Here is a 20,467-nt window from a genome sequence, read left to right on the forward strand (position 1 = left end):
AAAAACTCCTTCCAGGTGAAGCAGCTACTCCCCTGAACGTTTTTTAACCCAGTCTACTGTATTCATTGATCTCAGTCCATCACCTCCACACTGGGAGAGTGGGTACCTGCTGAGCAGAGTACCTCTGCTCAGTCCACAAGCACGACCCTGAGATTTCAACAGGTTGTCATTGAGAGACTCCATCATCCTCTCATTGCTCACATTCCTGCCCTAGGCCTAATGATGTTACCAGTGAAGCCCAAAACAACGGGAAAAACAGCACCTCATTTTCCATTTAGGCACCTGACAGCTCCTGCACTGAACACTGAGTTTAACGATCCAATCAGGAACTGTCTTCCATTGAGGATATTGTTCCTCCAGTGGCTGTATTATGGTTTCATGTATTTGCTTTCAGTCAGAGCTGACTCTAATTCTCCCATGAACATCTCCCCTGGTTTGTCTTTCACTCTAACCATCATCATTCCTCTTCTCTGTTCTGTGACACCTTGGATGTTGAATCCCTGTCACGCTCTAACATTTCTCCAACCTTCCCTTTTGTTGCATCAACACTTCCCAATTTTTAAACAGCATAAAAACCTTCACATTTCCACCTCTGTTCAGTTCCAAACAACTCGAAACACTAACTCTGTGTTTCTCTCCTCAGCTGCTGTCAGAGTTGTTGAGATTTTCCAGCACCGTGGGTTTTATCTTCCAGCTGAAACAGTGAAATGCTGCTCCATTTGTTGGTGCTGTCCTGGATTATTTCTGTTTCACATTTGCTCAAAATAATGTTACGCTTATTCACAAGGACAATGTAATAAATTAATATTCAACAGGAGCATCTGATTAAGAATTATTAAAGGAGCGTTTCCTATTCGGCTGGAGACTGGGAATCACATTTATTCCTTTGTTCTTCATGTCAATGTGACCAGGTCTTCACACCACCATTCCCCAAACATTTAACACTGAAACACACACATTGTACTGGAGAAATGCTGTGATCCTGAAATTCCACTGGGTTGTTTATGGCTCACAGCTTAACTGACAGAGACTGGGAAATCCCCCGTGGATTTCCAGGCTTGTATCTTCATTGTCCTTAGTCAGTGTTACACTGAGACTGTACCTTTAATGAGTCGATGGTGTTTCACACTCCAGTAAATCACAGCAGCAATGCCAACAGTTACACAAAGGATGGTCACGAGCAATGGTGCCAGCCAGTCAGGGGCACCAGGGAAGATCTTATCTGTAAAGTCAATGCCACAGAGTTAGACAACTGTATTTTCTGCAGCATGTGCATTATTATTACAAAATCTTTATTCTTTGTGACTGTGCATGAGATGTGCAGAGTCCTTCCAGGAATCTCCTGATATAATATCAGTGGGATCCACTGGGATATCCAGGAACACCAACACTGAAGTTATTAAATAACGAATTGAGGGTGGAGCCCCTGCTCATTTCAATCACTGCTACTGATGATTGTTATAGGTTGCTCTATAAGGGCAAGGAATTTAACATTGACATTAGCATAACATGTGAAAATCAAATCGGCAGTACAGTGGCTCAGTGGTTAGCACTGCTGCCTTACAGCGCCAGGAACCCAGCTTTGAATTCAGTCTCGGGTGACTCTTTGTGTGGAGTTTGCACATTCTCCCCATGTCTGCATAGGTTTCCTTCTGGGACTCCAGTTTCCTCCCACAATCCAAAGGTGAATTAGGTGATTTGGCCATGCTAAATTTCCCACAATGTTCAGGGATGTGTAGGTCAGATGCATTAGTCAGGGGTAAATGTAGAAAAATAGGGTCAGGGAATGGGTCTGGGTGGGTTACTCTTCGGAGGGTCAGTGTGGACTTGTTGGGCCAAATGACCCATTTTCACACTGTAGGGAATCTATGATCTCTGAAAATAAATTATTTTATGAATAAATAATTTAAGTCCATCTCTACATTTGTATTCCAGAACTCGGGCCAACAATCTAACCTAACTTGACCTCTCTGTCTGGGAAGGTGTCTCAAAAGTGTCAAACAAAAGCAAAATACTGTGAATGCTGGAAATCTGAAACAAAGAAGCGCAGAAAGTGCTGGAGAAACTCAGTCAATGTGTCAGTATCTGTGGAGAGAGAAACTCCACAGACACTGCCAGAACTGTGAGGTTTTTCCAGCATTTCCTGTGTTTATCTCAAATGTGTCCTGAGCCATGTTTAATTTGTGAGTCCACCCCCTGATGCTATGAATTCTGATGGAGTCAGCAGCAGAGATCAGGGGCTGGTGTATTACAGCACTGACAGAGACACATAAGGCAGCTGGAAAATTCTGGGGGTTCTAAGTTTGTGAATTGTCCTTTTCTAGGCTACCTGTAACAAGTTCCAAAGTGTTTCACAAAGCTAATGGATAATAATGGATAATACGTCAAGTGAAGAGGTATTAGGAAGAATAATTTCTTTCCTGATAGACGTTGGCTTCCATTGGTCAAACAACATCTTGATTTTGAAATTCTCATCTTTGTTTACAAGTTTCTCCATGCCCTTGCCTTCCTTATCCCTTCCACCCCCAAACCCTCCAAGGCATCTCCGCTCATTAATATTGACCCCCAGATCCAACCCCAGCTTTAAGTGCTCCACATTTGTGGTACCACCTTATGTTGCCAAGGACCAGCTTGAGAAACCATTCCTTAAACCTCTCCAGCTCTCTACCCTATTTTCCTGCTCTAAGATATATCTTAAAACTTGTCTCTTTAACCAAGCATTTAGTCCTCTGATTTAGTATCTCCTACTGTGGTGAAGTGGCTTATTTTCCTACACAGAAGGAATGGATTACCGTGTGAGGGCACCTTGGGGACAGTTAAACACACAATGTGATCTATGGTAGATTTTAAATCACCTTTAACTTTCTTGATTACACATTCTCATTTACAAACCTGATATCCTGATAGGGGCTTCTCGTGCAATTCCCAAACCTTCATTTTGTACAACACACTTAAACCTGTTTGTTGATTGTTTTGTAACGACGATGATGCTCTGGACATTGACAAGACCATTAGGATCCTGCTCATAACTTGGTTCAGCTTGTGATCAAATAAGTCCATCTTCACTGATCCACTGTATTTCTGGCCTTGGAAACCATCCACTGGATTTACACATAACCTGGATTCCATTTTCATGATATTCCTTCATCTGGATCCAGGGCTGATGGCCCAAACCTGGAATCAAGAGAACAATAGCAAACATTAGGAACACGTGCTGTAGTTTGTTGGAACTGCTCATCTCATGTTAATGATAGATATCTAATCATTGCTTTTCACTAACTTTAATTAGATTATGAACTACACTTTATCTCAGAATACGTCCAGATAGAACTGTGACGACACAATATTTATTATAAATCAGATAACACTCAGTCCTTTAAAGTTGAATCACAATATATAGGACAGTGAAGAAGGCTTTTGGTATGTTTGCCTTATTAGGTCAACACATTGAGTATAGGAGCTGGGAGGTGATGGTGCGGCTGTACAGGACATTGGTTAGACCACTTCTGGAATATTGTGTGCAATTCTGGCTTCCCTGCTGCAAGAAGGATTTTGTGAAACTTTGAAAGAGTTCAGAAAAGTTTTTTGAGGATGTTGCCAGGGTTGGAGGGTTTGAATGATAGGGAAAGGCTGAATAGACTGTGGCTGTTTTCATTGGAGCGTCGAGGGCTGAGGGGTGACCTTATAGAGGTTTACAAAATTATGAGGGGCATGGATAGGATAAATAGACAAAGTCTTTTCCCTGGGGTCGGGGAGTCCAGAACTAGAGGGCATAGGTTTAGGGTGAGAGGGGAAAGATATAAAAAGAGACCTAAGGGCCAACTTTTTCACATAGAGGGTGGTACATGTATGGAATGAGCTGCCAGAGGAAGTGATGGAGGCTGGTACAATTACAATATTGTACAGGTATACAAATAGAAGAAAGTTTTGGAGACTGGCACAATTACAACATGTAAAAGGCTTCTGGATGGGTCTATGAATTGGAGAAAAGCTAAGCAGGAAGGCATGAGAAACACCTTTAGGTTGCCAGATAACAAAACTGATGCCAAATCTCTCCTATTCATCTTTGAACATTGTTTCGAGAATTGGTTTGAAATTAGGTCTTATTTTTGGAAGCAGAGGATATTAAGTTGGAGAAGCAGGAGGACAGGATCCCAGCAGGGCAAAAACTCACCTCCCATTGTTCAGGGGCATTCCTTTGGATGAGGGTTGAGGTGACAGTCTGTGAGTGAGTGGATGGAAGGGAAGGCTGCTCAGGGAGAATCCATAATTCAGATGGAGAACTTGTAACTAAAGCCATCATTTATCCCCTTCCTCAGGTTGAAAGGTAGCTTTACAAAGTCAAAGCAGTACAGAAAGTTATTATCAGCCCATGGAGTGATGAGTCTTCTCCTAAAACCAGATATTAGATTGGATGTTACTGAATGTCGCAGCTATTTGAGCAGGTGATTTACCCAAACATGTTGGTGTGGGATGTACTGGCCCAGCCTGGGTAAGTACAGCAGGTTTTTTTCTCTAAAGGATAACGACAAACAGTTGGATTTTTGTGGGAATCTGATTTCTTCATGTCTTTTGTCTCTTGGTATTTAAATTGGAACTTAAAGTTCTCAAACTGCTGAGGTGAAATTTGGATTTCTATCCCGTGGGGAACAAAGCCCAGTTGCGCGGATGGGAAGCACAATATTGCATGTGGATGGGTTGGATGTAAGTTACAGGAACGTTTGCAATTTTAAACTTGGAGCAGAAACCAGAAATCATCTGTCAACAGACTATCTCCATTCCAGTTCTAGATATTCTCATTTGCCCATGGGTATTGTTATTTATCATGGTTGTGAGGATTAGCTCTTTGAGATTTTGCCATCCAGCTATTGCAAAGGAACCAGTTTCAAAGAAGCAGGGCTGGTTGCAGGATATGATGGGCTAAATTATGTATGATTACTTGTCATAGGCACTTTTGTAAAGCATTTCATACTGAAACCTGAGTTTTACACAGGCTTTATAAAAGGAAGAGTACAAACTCAAGGTGTTTTGTTAAACCCATACAGAACCCCACTGAGATGATGATGATGATGATGCCCAATATTCTGGCCACCCAAAGGATGTTGGAGAAGGGGAGGAAGAGAAAGAGCCCAGAAACAGGTGATGCACCACGGCCCATGATTCGTCCCCCGACCCTGACCACAAGGGCACCTCCAGTTTCACCTCTGGTACACAATATTAATAATTAGATACTAGGACTATGGGGCACAAGATCATTTTACTTTTGAGGACTCTTTAAGGGTTACCTTTTGGTTTTCAGGGGGTCCTTTTTCATTCTCATCAACAATAATAACTCTTTATTTGTGTTGACTTATGGGGAATTGAGACCTTCACAGAAGAATTAGAAGAATTTATTAATTTCTTCAATAATGGTCAACTCTCTGTGAAACTTAAAGTTGTAACATACAAGGAAACTATTCATTTCTGAGACATGATAGTGTTAACTGAAAGAAGACTTTAACCTTTTTCCACAATAATTGACACCACAACTACATTGAAAAGAAATGTACCTTCCACACACTGATGAGATCACAACTAATGCGTTTCTGTAACATATGCACAAAACCGGAAGATTTTAAGAAGACAGTTATAACATTTGTATTGCAATGTTGATCTCAATCTGAGGTTTACATTTCACATTTGACACAGGGTTCATTACAGTGGCACCCACTACATTTCCTCATATGTTAGCTCCTAAACATTTGCTGCTTTCAGCTATGATTCCACAATCATTTACAAGGAATTCATGACCTCAATGATTTGAAATTGTCCTGGATCCCATTCAGCTGAGTATTCCCTTGCTGACAGGTTTAAAATTGCTCTCTCTCCTTTGCAGCCTCCCTCTTACCTAGCAGCCTCTCTCTCCTTCTATGCACAGCCTACATTCCTCCCCTCCCCTGCAGCCTCCCTCTCCCTCTGTCCAATGTCGGCTTTCTCTCTTCTGTACACTCCCGCCTCACTCTCTTGACTCTCTTAGAATTTCCTTCCCTCCTACTGCCTACTTCTCTCCATCCACGTTTGCAGCCTCTCTTTCTCTCCCCGACCTACCATTCCTCTTACAGCTTCCATCTCTTCCTCTTTCTTCTTTTGAGCATTTTTTTACTCCACAATCCTCTTGAAGCCTCCTTGTCATGACTGCATCCATCACCACCCCGTCTCCACCTAAGCCTCTCTCATCCAGCCCCCTTCCTGTGGAACTTCTTTCTCTGACTCTCCACCCACCCTGGAGTTCCTTTATCACCCTGGATACAGAAGTCCACCCAACAGACAGTCCCTTGGCAAACCAGTCCCCATCCAGGTCCCCTCAGCAGAAAGCTTCCATTTTCCCATGCTCCAACTGTTCACTGCTCCTCCAATCACAAACTATTTCTCTTCCAGTTGCTGCTGATAAACCCAGTCATGAGCTTATCAGCAGTAAAAGATTTTGATCAATCTTTCAGACCATTCTACGAAAGACAGGACTTTTCTCTGGTTGGGCTTCCCATGACTGTTGTTACACTGCTGTTACTGAGTGTCGGTGGGGGGGAGGGAGGGGTTGGTACACACTGCTGTTACTGAGTGTCGGTGGGGGGGGGAGGGGATGGAACACACTGCTGTTACTGAGGGTCGGTGGGAGGGAGGGAGGGAGGATATGGAGGACTTTCAGGGACAGATTTACCTGCTGCCCTGTGTTATTTGAACCATGAATATAAACCACTCAGTTTCACTCAGCGTCACCAGCATTACCGACACCGTATTAGTGAAGGAGATCATTGTTGTTTTTCAGAATTTTATTGATTTTAGAAAGATTCTTGTAGACTAGAAAGTAGGGAGGGAGAGAAAGCATTTTGAAGTATAGACTTGTTAGTTTGATGTCAGAAATCAGTCTTGGGCTAAATAATATGATCTAATACAAAGGATGTGATAACCAAACACTGAAAATAATCAGAGGATTGGGTATTTACATGGATTTTCAAATTGGAAATATTTGACAATCCTGTTACAGATTATTCAGGATGTTAGTTGGAGCATTGATAAGGGAACATCAGTGGATGTAGTGTATTTGGATTTTCTGAAGGATTTTCATGATCCCCCAAAAGAACTTGAAACATTGGACAGTCCAAGTCGATAAAATTTAGTTTAGAATGGCATCATGGTTGACACAGACATGATGGGCTGGAGGGTGTGATCCTGTGTTGGACTGTGAGTCCTGATTAGAGAATCTCTACAGTGTGTAAACAGGTCTTTTGACCCAACAAGTCCACACCGACCCTCCGAAGAGTAACCCACCCAGACCCATTCCCCCACCCGATAAAATGTGGAGCTGGAAAAAGCACAGCAGGTCACACAGCGTCAGAGGAGCAGGAGAGTCAAAATTTCAGGTTGGAACCTTTAATCATTGGCACGGTTGCTCAGTAGTTAGCACTGCTGCCTCACAGCACCAGGGACACGGGTTTGATTCTCGCCTTGGGTGACTGTCTGTGTAGAGTTTGCATGTTTTCCCTGTGTCTGTGTGGGTTTCCTCTCACAATCCAAAAATGTGCAGGTAAGGTGGATTGGCCGTGTTAAATTGCCCATCGTGTCCAGGGATGTATAGGTTAGTTGCATTAGTCAGGGGTAAATATAGGGTAGGGGGAATGGATCTGGGTGGGTTACTCTTCGTAGGGTCAATATGGACTTGTTAGGCCAAAGGGCCTATCTCCACACTGTAGGGATTCTATGATCAGGACTCATAGTCCAACACAGCTGATAGATATTCTGCTAGATCCTTTAATAAAGTTCCACAACTCCACCAATTTTTGTGTCATCAGCAAATTTTCTAATCAGGTCAATTTTTATCCAGATCATTTATACGTATTGCAAGCATAAGTGTCATACCTAGAAGGGCTAATATGATCAGTACACCAAATAGGGATGTTCACAACTGTTCAGGACATAGAGCTCGGAGCCATTCTGGTTAATTAGTTGTCTGAGGACAGCAATATCATTTGTTGTGTGACAACTGAACATTAAACATACCTGCCACAAATAAAAATATAAAAAGGACATAACACTTGTTGCTGCCTTAATCAACTGTCCTCGAACATTTAATGATGACCATGAAATGATTATTAGTCATAGTAAAAATTCATCTGGTTCACTTATGTTCTCAGAATTAGCAGTATTCCATTTAAGACTGGAATGAAGAGGAATATCTGCACACAGAGGGTAGTGAGAGTCTGAAACTCTCTACCCTTGAGCCTGAGGAAACTCAGACATTGAGTATGGTCAAGATAGAGACCGACAGATTTCTGGTTACTAATGACATTGATCGATATGGTGATAGGGCAGCAAGGTTGTATTGAATTAGATGATCAGCCGTAAACTGAATGGGGGAATAGGCCCTCGGCCTACTCCTGTCTAATGTTCCAATGCCTGATTTCATATTGATATATGTTAAATTAATTTAAGTGTTGAATGCTAAAATGTTAAATAATTTAAACTGGGCTTTGAAAAGACGGAAATGTTACTGATCTGTACACACCTATGACATTCAGTCTGACTGCAGTTTCTTCAGAGTAGGTTCCGCTATCAATTAAACACCTGTATTTCCCTCCATCAAAAATTGTTGTGTTCTTTATTTGAAGAGATATGGCTCCTTTGGTGAGTTCATTTTTCAACAGTTCGGTCCTCCCTCTGTATTTCCTGTGCTGAGCAGCAGCATCATCTTTCCCATGGCTGTACACGTGAACTGGGGAATCAAGGCCAGATTTAAACCACTGCACCAACATGTTGCTGGCAGATATAGCTGGCAGAAGCTGACATTCCAACACAGCATCTTCACCCACAGTGGCTTCAATAGGTTTACCAGGTCCAACAACAAGGAATTGACCTAGTGAACAACAACAATACAACATAAAATTCTGTACTAATGTAATCCAAAGAACAAAATTACATTGAAAACAGCTGATTTTCAAAAAATATAAACTGTCCTACAATATAATTTTTGAAATAATTTTTGTTTGTTTAAAATGTGGCAGCCAACCCAACTAAGTTCCTCTGGGAATATCCACTATACAACAATAGAATTAAGGAGAATCCAAAGAGTTTTTTCCAAATATATTTAGGACAAAAGGGTAACTAGGGAGAGATTAGGGCCTCTCAAAGATCAGCAAGGTGGCCTTTGTGTGGAGCTGCAGAAAATGGAGGAGATACTAAATGGGTATTTGCATCAGTATTTACTGTGGAAAAGGATATTGAAGATATAGATTGCAGGGAAATAGATGGTGACATCTTGCAAAATGTCCATATTACAGAGGAGGACGTGCTGGATGTCTTGAAATGGTTAAAAGTGGATAAAAGCCCCAGGACCTGATCAGGTGTACCTGAGAACTCTGTGAGAAGCTAGAGAAGTGATTGCTGGGCCTCTTGCTGAGATATTTGTATCATCGATAGTCACAGGTGAGGTGCCGGAAGACTGGAGGTTGGCGAACGTGGTGCCACTATTTAAGAAGGGTGGTAAGGACAAGCCAGGGAACTATAGACCCGTGAGCCTGACGTCGGTGATGAGCAAGTTGTTGGAGGGAATCCTGAGGGACAGGATGTACATGTATTTGGAAAGGCAAGGACAGTTTAGGGATAGTCAACATGGCTTTCTGTGTGGGAACTCATGTCTCACAAACTTGATTGAGTTTATTGAGGAAGTAACAAAGAGGATTTATGAGGGCAGAGCGGTAGATGTGATCTATATGGACTTCAGTAAAGCATTCGACAAGGTTCCCCATGGGAGACTGATTAGCAAGGTTAGGTCTCATGGAATATAGGGAAAACAAACCATTTGTATACAGAACTGGCTCAAAGGTAGAAGACAGAGGGTGGTGGTGTTGTTTTTCAGACTGGAGGCCTGTGACCAGTGGAGTGCCACAAGGATCAGTGCTGGGCCCTCTACTTTTTGTCATTTACATAAATGATTTGGATGCGAGCATAAGAGGAACAGTTAGTAAGTTTGCAGATGACACCAAAATTGGAGGTGTAGAGGACAGCGAAGTGGGTTACCTCAGATTACAACAAGAGCTTGACCAGATGGGCCAATGGGCTGAGAAGTGGCAGATGGAGTTTAATTAAGATAAATGCAAGGTGCTGCATTTTGGGAAAGCAAATCTTAGCAGGACTTATACACTTAATGGTAAGGTCCTAGGGAGTGTTACTGAACAAAGAGACCTTGGAGTGCAGGTTCATAGCTACTTGAAAGTGGAGTTGCAGGTAGATAGGGTAGTGAAGAAGGCGTTTGGTATGCTTTCCTTTATTGGTCAGAGAATTGAGTACAGGAGTTGGGAGGTCATGTTGCGGCTGTACTGGACATTGGTTAGGCCACTGTTGGAATATTGCATGCAATTCTGGTCTCCTTCCTATTGCAAAGATGTTGTGAAACTTGAAAGGGTTCAGAAAAGATTTACAAGAATGTTGCCAGGATTGGAGGATTTGAGCTACAGGGAGATGCTGGGGCTGTCTTCCCTGGACCGTCGGAGGCTGATCGGTGACCTTATAGAGGTTTACAAAATTATGAGGGGCATGGATTGGTAAATAGGCAAAGTCTTTTCCCTGGGGTCGGGGAGTCCAGAACTAGAGGGCATAGGTTTAGGATGAGAGGGGAAAGATATAAAAGAGACCTACGGTGCAACCTTTTCATGCAGAAAGTGTTTAGTGTATGGATTGAGCTGCCAGAGGAAGTTGTGGAGGCCAGTACAATTGCAACACTTAAAAGGCATTTAGATGGGTATATGAATAGAAAGGGTTTCGAGGGATATGGGCCGGGTGCGGGCAGGTGGGACTAGATTGGGTTGGGATATCTGGTCGGCATGGACGGGATGGACCAAAGAGTCTATTTCCATGCTGTACATCACTATGACTCTATGACTCTAAGTGAAACAAATAGCAAAGTTATAGTTTGGGCTGCCTGCTTAAAAATGTTTTGAGTGGTCTGGCCTTGTCCATAACAGATTGGGGGCACTTTGTGGGATTTAAGCAGTGAGTGGTAGGTGTGAGTGTCCTTTATTCCGGGTTTTGATTTGGTCAGGTAGACAGAGTTTGGGATGACAATGGCTCTTTCAGTCACCAAGAGTTTTCTGGGGTTGAGAGAAGTGACCTTGGGGGTATTACAAAAGGTGGTTAAGGCCAAGCGGCTGGAATTGGTAGACAGGCTGGAGTAGAAACTACCTCCAGGAAGAATGAGGTGGTGACAGCAATAGCTCAGCATTTAGATTCACTGGAAAAACCATCGGGATCTGTGGAGATGACAAAAAGTGTATGATAATTGAAACAGCTTGAGTTCGAGGCAAGAAAGAAGGAAAGGGCAGTAGAAATGAAACAATTTACATTACAATTAAAAGCAGAAGAGAAAGAAAAAGAACAAAGGGCTTTCATGGAAGAGAAAGAAAAAGAGTTTGAACTTGAGAAAATTACACTGAGAAAGGAAGGTCAGCTTAAAAGGATGGAGATGAAGGCTGAAGGGAAGTCGAGTGAGGGAGTAGGGCGAACTCATGTGGAAGTGCAGAGAGATAAAACAGTATGGGTAGCAGCTGAAGTGGCTGATGACTATGAGTTGGTCCATAAAACACAGTTTGGCTTTCAGAATCAATTTCAGTCCATGAGGGATAGGAATTGGGACAAAGAGAAATTCTCACGTGTAAAGGAAAAGGTAGATCTCAGTGAAGATCAAAAGGATAACTTACCACAGGGTAAAAAGGAAACCCTTGAAGGGGACAGTGAAGGTATAAAGCTCTGGTATTTCCATTGCAATATAGTGGGCCACATGAAATCACAGTGTTGGTGGCCTCAGAAAAAGTAGGAGAATAGGTCAAGCCTGGGAGTTTTGTTGGACTGGTAACAGAAAGCACCGTGGAAGCTAGAAACCTGCCTCAGAGTGTACAAGCTGATCAGAGGGTGTTAAGGAGGAAGTACCCGATCTACTTAAAAAACATACCTGCAAAGGGAAAACTTATTCACAGAAGCCAGAAGTAACAGGTAACACATTACGATATTTAGGGACACACGATCCTCTCAATCTGTGATGCTGAAGGATGAGGAGATATGTATTCCTGAAGGACTATTGCCAGAAACGGTAGTAACAGGAATTGACAGTGAGACAAAAAGTGCTCAGTTATGTAAAGTGAGGCTAGAGTGTCCAGAGAACAAAGAACAAAAGAACAAAGAAAATTTACAGCCCAGGAACAGGCCCTTCGACCCTCCAAGCCTGAGCCAGTTCAACTGTACTGTCTAAACCTGTCACCCAATTCCTAAGCATCTGTATCCCTCTGCGCCCTACTTACTCATGCATCTGTCCAGACGCATCTTAAATGAATCTACCGTGCCTGCCTCTACCACTTCTGCTGGCAACGCGTTCCAAACGCCTACCACCCTCTGTGTGAAGTACTTACCGCGTGTATCCCCCTTAAAGTTTCCACCTCTCACCTTGAAAGCGTGACCTCTAGTTATTGAATCCTTCACCCTGGGAAAAAGCTTGTCTCTATCCACCCTGTCTATAACCTTCATGACTTTGTAAATCTCAATCAGGTCCCTCCACAATCTCCTTTTTTCTAATGAAAACAAACCTAATCTACTCAACCTCCCTTCACAGCTAGCACCTTCCGTACCAGGCAACATCCTTGTAAACCTTCTCTGCACTCTCTCCAAAGCGTCCACATCCTTTTGGTAATGTGGCGATCAGAACTGTACACAGTATTCTAAATGCGGCTGAACCAATGTCTTGTACAATTTTAACATGACTTGCCAGCTCTTATACTCAATACCCCGTCCGATGAAGGCAAACATACTATATGCCTTCTTGACCACTGTATCCACCTATGCAGCAACCTTCAGGGTACAATGGATCTGCACTCCCAGGTCTCTCTGCCCATCAACTTTTCCCAAGGCTCTCCTATTCATTGTATAATTCGCTCTGGAATTAGTCTTCTATAAATGCATCACCTCACATTTGTCTGGATTGAAATCCATCTGCCACTTCTCCGCCCAACTCTCCAGTCTATCTATATTGTCCTGTATTCTCTGACAGTCCCTTATGCTTTCTGCTACTCCACCGATCTTTGTGTCATCTGCAAACTTACTGATCAGCCAAACAGTCCCTCCTCCAGATCATTTATGTATATTACAAGCACCAGTGGCCCCAACACTGATCCCTGTGGAACACCACTGGTCACCTTTCTCCATTTTGAGAAACTCCCTTCAATTGCTACTCTCTGTCTCCTGCTGCTCAACCAGCTCTTTATCCACCTCGATCAAACCCCCTGCACACCATGTGACTTCACTTTCTCCATTAGTTTACCATGGGAACTTTATCAAATGCCTTACTAAAGTCCATATATATGACATCAACTTGGTCACTTCCTCGAAGAAATCTATCAAGTTGGTAAGGCATGATCTTCCCCTCACAAAATCATGTTGCCTATCACTGATAAGCCCATTCTTATCTAAATATAAATAGATCTTATCCCTCAGCACCTTCCCCAGCAACTTTCCCACCACTGACGTCAGGTTCACTGGTCTGTAGTTACCCGGAACATCCTTACTAGCCTTCTTGTACAGGGCGACAACATGAGCAACCTTCCAGTCCTCCGGCACCTCACCTGTATTTAAGGATGCCACAAAGATATCTGTCAGGGCCCCAGCTATTTCCTCTTTCACCTCCCTCAGCAAACTGGGATAGATCCCATTTGGTCCTGGGGATTTGACCACCTTAATAACCTCTAGCCTACCCAACACACTTTCCCTACTTATGCCAATGCGATGCAGACTAATCGAACTGCTATCTCTAATCTCAAGATTTATCATGTTCCTCTCCTCAGTGAACACTGATGCAAAGTAATCATTCAGAATCTCACCCATTCTCTCAGGTTCGATACATAGCCTTCCTTCATTATCCTTTAGAGGACCAATCCTTTCTCTAGTTACCCGCTTGCTTCTTATATAAGAATAAAAGGCCTTGGGATTTTCCTTAATTCTGCTCACTAAAATTATTTCATGACCCCTTTTAGCTCACTTAATTCCTCGTTTAAGACTTGTCCTACTCTTCCGATATTCCTCCAGGGCCCATTTTGTTCTTAGCTGCTTAGACCTTATGTATGTTTCCCCTTTCCTCTTGGCTAGTCGTACAATTTCTTTTATCATCCACGGTTCATAAATTTTGCCCTTCCTATCCTATGCCTTCAACGGGACATGCCTATCCTGCACTACCGCTAACATATCTTTGAAAGCCTCCCACATCTCAAATCTGGACTTCCCTTCAAATAGCTGTGTCCAATCCACATTTCCCAGCTTTTGCCTAATTTTGATATAATTGGCCTTGGCTCAGTTTAGTACTCTTCCCTAAGGACCACTCTCATCTTCATCTACGAGTATTCTAAAATTTACAGAATTGTGGTCACTGTTCCCAAATAAATCCCCCACCACAACTTCTACCACCTGTCCTGGCTCATTCCCCAGTACCAGGTCCAATACGGCCTCTTCCCTCATTGGACTATTGACATACTGCTATAGAAAACTCTCCTGGACGCTTCCAGAAGAGTGTAGAATTTGTGGTAGGAGTAATGGACAAACTCTCAGCTCCAGGAATACAATTTGTTCTTGCGAATGATATAGCTGATTCACCAGTGGGCATGCTGCCTACTCTAGTTGAAAAGCCAGTGGAGACGCAGGCAACTGAAGCAATGCAGGATGCTTATCCAGGAATCTCCTCTGATTGTGTCGTAACAAGATCACAGCGTCACAAGCTGAAGCAGGAGAGGTCAAAGGGCACAGGTCAGGAAGCTGAAGTACATTAGCAGAGACTGTTTTCGATTAAATAAGTGGTTCAGAACAGGAGCAAATAGGTAAGCATGCAAGTATCTTTAGCTCTGACTCTGCTGAGCTCATTGAGTGATGGCAGAAAAGATGAAAATTTAAAGCAGTTGTGTAAAAAGGCATAGACCGTAAAGGAGGAAAAAATTAAGAACTGCAGGTGCTGGAGATATCAGAGTCAAGAGTGTGATGCTGGGAAAGCACAGCAGGTCAGGCAGCATCCGAGGAGCAGAAGAATCGATGTTTTGAGCATAAACTCTTCATCAAGAATCAAGAACTTTTGCTCGAAAGGTCGATTCTCCTGCTCCTCAGATGCTGCCTGACCTGCAGTGCATATACCATGAAATAGTCGGAATGTATCCCTGCAAGGTATTACCTGCAAAATGATCTCATAATGTGGAAATGGAGACCATCACATATACAAATAGATGAGAAATGGGCAGACATTCATCAGATTGTTTTGCCAGTGGGGTATAGAAAAGTATAGGAAGTGGTACATGAGTGGTGGCAACGGGACTCAGTGGTTAGCATTGAAACTCATAGTGCCAGGGACCTGGGTTCAATTCCCACCTCAGGTGACTGTCTGTGTGGAATTTGCACATTCTCCCTGCATCTGCGTGGGTTTCCTCCGGTTTCCTCCTACAGTCCAAAGATGTGCAGGTCAGGTGAATTGGCCATGCGAAATTGCACATAGGAGGGTGGAGTGGATAGGTGGGAAGGGGGATTGGCCGGTAGGACAGGTCATGAGGATGGTGCTGAGCTGGAATGTTGGAACTGGGGTGAATGGGGGATGGGGAAATGAGGAAACTGGTGCAGTCCACATTGATGCCATCGGGTTGAAGTGTTCGAAGGTGGAAAATGAGACGTTCTTTCTCCAGGCGTCGGGTGGTGAGGGAGTGGCAGTGGAGGAGGCCCAGGACCTGTATGTCCTCGGCAGAGTGGGAGGGGGAGTTGAAATGTTGGGCCATATGGTGGTGGGGTTGATACATGTCAGGTAACCAGAAAACCAGAGGCAGTAATAAAATGTGCACCTTTCAAACCTAATCAGCATTTGAGGAACCTTTTACAAGAGACTTGATTGATTGTGTAGGTCCCCTACCTCAAACAGAAAGTGGGAATTAGTATTTATTAACAATACTGATGTCTCAACCAGAATTCCAGAGACCTTCCCATTATCACAGCTAAAGGATTGTAGAGGAATTAATGAATTTATTTTCCTTGATATTGACTACCAATGGAGATACAGTCAGATCAAGGATCAAACTTCACATCCAAACAATTCAAGGAAGTTATGGACAGATTCGGAATAAAACAGTTCAAACTGACTGTGAACCATCCAGAATCGCAGGGGGCGCTAGAGAGATGGCACCAAACGTTAAAGACCATGTTGAGGGCTGATGGTCAGGATTATCCAGATGGTTGGGATAAGGGAATTCCATTTGTGCTTTTTGCGATCAGAGATGCAGCAAATGAATCGACCAAATTCAGTCCATTTGAATTAGATTTTAGGGCATGAAATAAGAGGACCGTTAAAATTGATTCAGGAGAAGTTACTAAGTGAGAATTCAGAGACCACACATTTGGACTATGTGTCAAATTTTAGAGAATGATTAAAGAGAGCTGGGGAGTTTACATAGACAGCATTTAAAAGTATCACAGCATGCAATGAAACAGGAAGCAGACAAGAAATCAAAAACTCGCAATTTTGTCATTGGGGATAAGGTATTGGTGTTACTTCCAGTAACAGGTGAACACTGAAAAGCAAGGTTTAGTGGACCTTATCAAATCAAAAGGAAATTGAATGCGGTGAACTACTGGATCAGAACTCCAGACAGGAAGTAGTCTCACAGAGTGTGCCATGTGAATATGCTGAAAAGGTATTTTGACGGGGAAGGAAAGCAAGAGGAGAAGCTATTAATGATTACAACACTGAAGGAAGAACCAAGCTCAGAGGATTCTGAATTGGACATTCCTCAAATCAAATTGGACAATGAGGAAGTTGGCAAAAATTGGGATATATTATTGAGTTATCTTCCTGAGGAAAATCGAAATGACCTGAAAGAGTTACTACTATCACATGGGGAGATTTACAGACATACACTGGGAAGTACTAACCTAATTGTGCATGATGTAGATTTGAGGATGCTGTTCCAATTAAGCAACGTCCTTATTGGCATAACCCTGTGAAGTTGACACAGGTTCAGAAGGAGATTGAATGCATGCTCCAAGATCGAAATGAGTTACAGTGACTCGAGCTCACCCATAGTCATGGTGCCAAAACCAGATGTACCTCGTGGTTATGTGTGGACTATCACAAAGTCAATGCAGTTACAAAGACTGATACATATCCAATTTCATGGTTGGAGGACTGTGTCAAAAAGGTGGGACAAGCAATTCTCTATCCATTCTAATGTACTAACCCTAACACTATGGGCTCTTATTTCATGAACAGCCTTATATGTGAAAGTTTTGTTGTAGCACATCATGACTCAGCTGAAAAGATGGCTGCCTGGGACTTTTTTCGATAATACAATGTGGCTGAAATGGTTTGACAGTTATACACAGCAGATTCTCACAGCTAGCCTTGTAGTCTCCGTACAGATATACTAGGTAAGGAGATTCTCTATCAAAAGAAACAATAGTGTTGTTAATCAGGTTTCTGTGAATATCTGATAGTATTTTTATCTGTTCAGACAACTGTAGAATGAAAAGGGAAAAGAGCAAATTAGTGTGTAAAGGTCATAACCTGCTGTTGCAAGTCAGAGGGACTGTTGTTTGATCTCTCAGGTTGAAGTGAGAAAGGGATTGTTCTCAATTTATCAGCTGTGTCACAGTAACTTTAAATTAGAGTTGATTTTAAAGACTTCATAACAATTGGTAGAAATTAATGTATTTCCTAATCTGCCATACTAAAGTTAGTACAGAATTTAGAAGAGTTATTTGTGAAAAACAACTATTCAGGTTATTGGTAAATGATGCCTTGTAGTTGGCAAATGTCTGGGGAGGACTATAACTTCCAGAAGCACTGTAAGATTCCAAAGACATCTGGTAGACATCATGAGATTATGGGAGGACCTAGAGCTATCCATAGGTTGTCAATCATTGATTGCATGTTTACTGGATTGGATGAATAGGTGAGGAAGACATGGCAAACAATGACATCAATGCTGCATGAAATTATTGTTACACAAAGGGTATAAATGTTTTATTTCACTGGGGAACTCAGAGCATCACTGACCTCTGATTTCAGCTGGCTATTAACAGGGCAACTGTGCCCCATGTGAAGACCAAATTCGGGGTGGTCTCTGGCTTCTCCTACACGTGGTAATAGAGCACGAAATAAAAATGACTTGCGTGAAGGAACACGGGACTTAAGAATCCTCAATAATCTATCTCCCTACAATAGCTTTTTGAATTCCTTTTGGAAATCCAAATATATCCCATCCACTCTTTCCCCTTTATCTATTCTGCTTGTTATATCCTCAATGAATTCTAATAAATTGGTCAGGTACAATTTCCCCTTCATGAAGCCTTGCTAACTCTGCTTGGTCATCTTATGTATTTCTGAATGTTTCACTATCACACTCTTTACAGGAGACTCTAACATTTTCTCAGTAACAAATGTTGAGCTAGCTGGCCAAAGTTACCACTTTCTGTCTCTTTCCTTTTTTGAATAAGGCTGTTCAATTTTCAGTATTACAATCTTCCAAAACTTTTCCAAGTCTAATGATATTTGAAAGATTACTGCCAGTGCACCTTCTATCTCAGCAACCACTTTCTTTAATATCTTCAGATGCAGCCGCTCAGTAACAGGCCTTCACTCCCTCGAGTTTCACTGGTACTTCTTCTCTGGTGGGATTTGTTGTGTTTATTTCCCACCGACCCTCACTTTTGCCTCTTGATTATTCAGTATTCACCAGTTCTGAGCAAAGGTCACTGGACTTGAAACATGATTTCATCCCCACAGATCTGCCAGACCTGCTGAGTTTCTCCAATTATTTCTATTTTTATTCACTTGGTTTTCCAGGGCATTTGTGAATGAGACAGATTTTTAAAGCATCAGCAATCATTTCATAGTCACCATTACTGAGTCTAACTTGAACTTTATCCGTTCTTGTGTAAGCGCCTTTGATCATTGGTGGGTCAGACAAAGTCACCACAATCCCAAAAGCTATTTCTTCCCAAGCTGCATGCAGCCACAGTTGCTACCTCAACACTCGTAACATTTTCCCAAAAAAATGTTAGTGACCTCGCCAATCCTGTCTACAGTGCCACTGTTTGGTTTATCAGACTTTTCACAGCAATATCATCCAGCCACCTCTGAGAATTCCCAGGATCAGGGTATTCCTGAATCTGGGTCATGTGTATTCACAACCCATCAACACGCCTGTGGAAGTATAACTGGTCCTGATGATATCAGCAGACCCATGGAACAATACTCTCATTCAGCTTGGCAACGTATCAGGCAATACATTGATGACGTTTTAAATGTTTCTTAATTTCTTATCTGAAATATTCATTATCATTGACTGGAGAAAATAAAAACACATCCTGGACAATCTTGGAAAGAACTTTCTCTGCAGTAAAGCAGAGTGGATGCAGTGGGATAAAGTGTTGCACTTGGAAAGTACATGAGCTGCGGGACTGGAGTTTCAAAGATCACAGTTTGTGGGCGTAATGAAGCTACTGGGTTTTTCACAGAGTCTGAGATGACTGGCCATGATAACAACAGCCTTTCCTCACTCAATCTCTGAAGCACCTCATGAAACTGTGTGAGTTGAGAACCCACTGAAAGCCCACAGCACTGCAAGTGGAAGGTTCTCAGGAAGAGTTCAGAGCCACTTGTACTGTCTGCAGTTAAAAGCCAGAAGTAATGATTGGCTGAGAAAGAAATCCCAATGCTAACAGTGACTTTGACAACAGATCAGCATTTGGGACAATCTGTGAGTAATTCAGTTTTCAAAATTTAGCTGTATGTGGCCAAGAAAATACTCTGCAGAGTGTTCATATTTTTATCCCGACATTTAAATTAAACATTTATAGGATGTGAGCATTGCTGGCTGGGCCAGTATTTATGGTCCATCGCTAGTTGTCCTTGAGAAGGTGGTGGTGGTAGCGAGTTGCCTTCTTGAACCATGTCGACATGCTACAGCAGTCCTCCAATGCCACTGGAGAGAACGTTCCTGGGCTTTGACTCAGTGACAGTGACAGAACAGCGATATGTTTCCAAGTCAGGATAGGAGGTTACTTGGAGGGGAATTTGCAGATAGTGGTGGTCCCATTTATTTCCTATCTTTGTCTTTCTAGATGTGGGTTTGTAAAGTACTGTCTGAGGAGCTTTAGTGAGTTTCTGCAATGCATCTTGTAGATGATGTATACAACTGCTTACTAAATGTTGATGGTGAAGGAAGCGAATGCATTCAGCTGTTATAGTGTCTTATCCTGGATGGGGTCAATTTTCTTGACTGCTGTTGGAGCTGCTCTCATCCCGGCAGGCTGGGGGGGCGGGGGGGGGAGGGGAGTATTCCATCACATTCCTAACTTGTGCCTTGCTGATGGAAAACAGGCTCTGGGGATTCAGACAGTGCGTTAATCGTTGCAATGTATGCGTGTGCAT

The 20,467-nt window shown here is 42.6% G+C and overlaps 1 pseudogene across 1 annotated transcript in view; it reads right to left on the minus strand.

The window, feature by feature from the left end:
* LOC122547981 (butyrophilin subfamily 3 member A3-like) overlaps positions 1 to 20,467 on the minus strand; it is an 84,152-nt pseudogene that overhangs the window by 27,976 nt on the left and 35,709 nt on the right. The window contains exons 3-5 of the transcript XR_015753025.1: positions 8,543 to 8,890; positions 2,893 to 3,174; positions 1,103 to 1,222 (exon numbers count right to left, since the gene is read on the minus strand). The product of XR_015753025.1 is annotated as a butyrophilin subfamily 3 member A3-like (transcript). The remainder of the gene's footprint in view (positions 1 to 1,102; positions 1,223 to 2,892; positions 3,175 to 8,542; positions 8,891 to 20,467) is intronic.

This window comes from Chiloscyllium plagiosum, unplaced genomic scaffold (assembly GCF_037043375.1).
Source record: "Chiloscyllium plagiosum isolate Xiang-an unplaced genomic scaffold, Cpla_swu_hap1 HiC_scaffold_35, whole genome shotgun sequence".
Taxonomy (NCBI): domain Eukaryota; kingdom Metazoa; phylum Chordata; class Chondrichthyes; order Orectolobiformes; family Hemiscylliidae; genus Chiloscyllium; species Chiloscyllium plagiosum.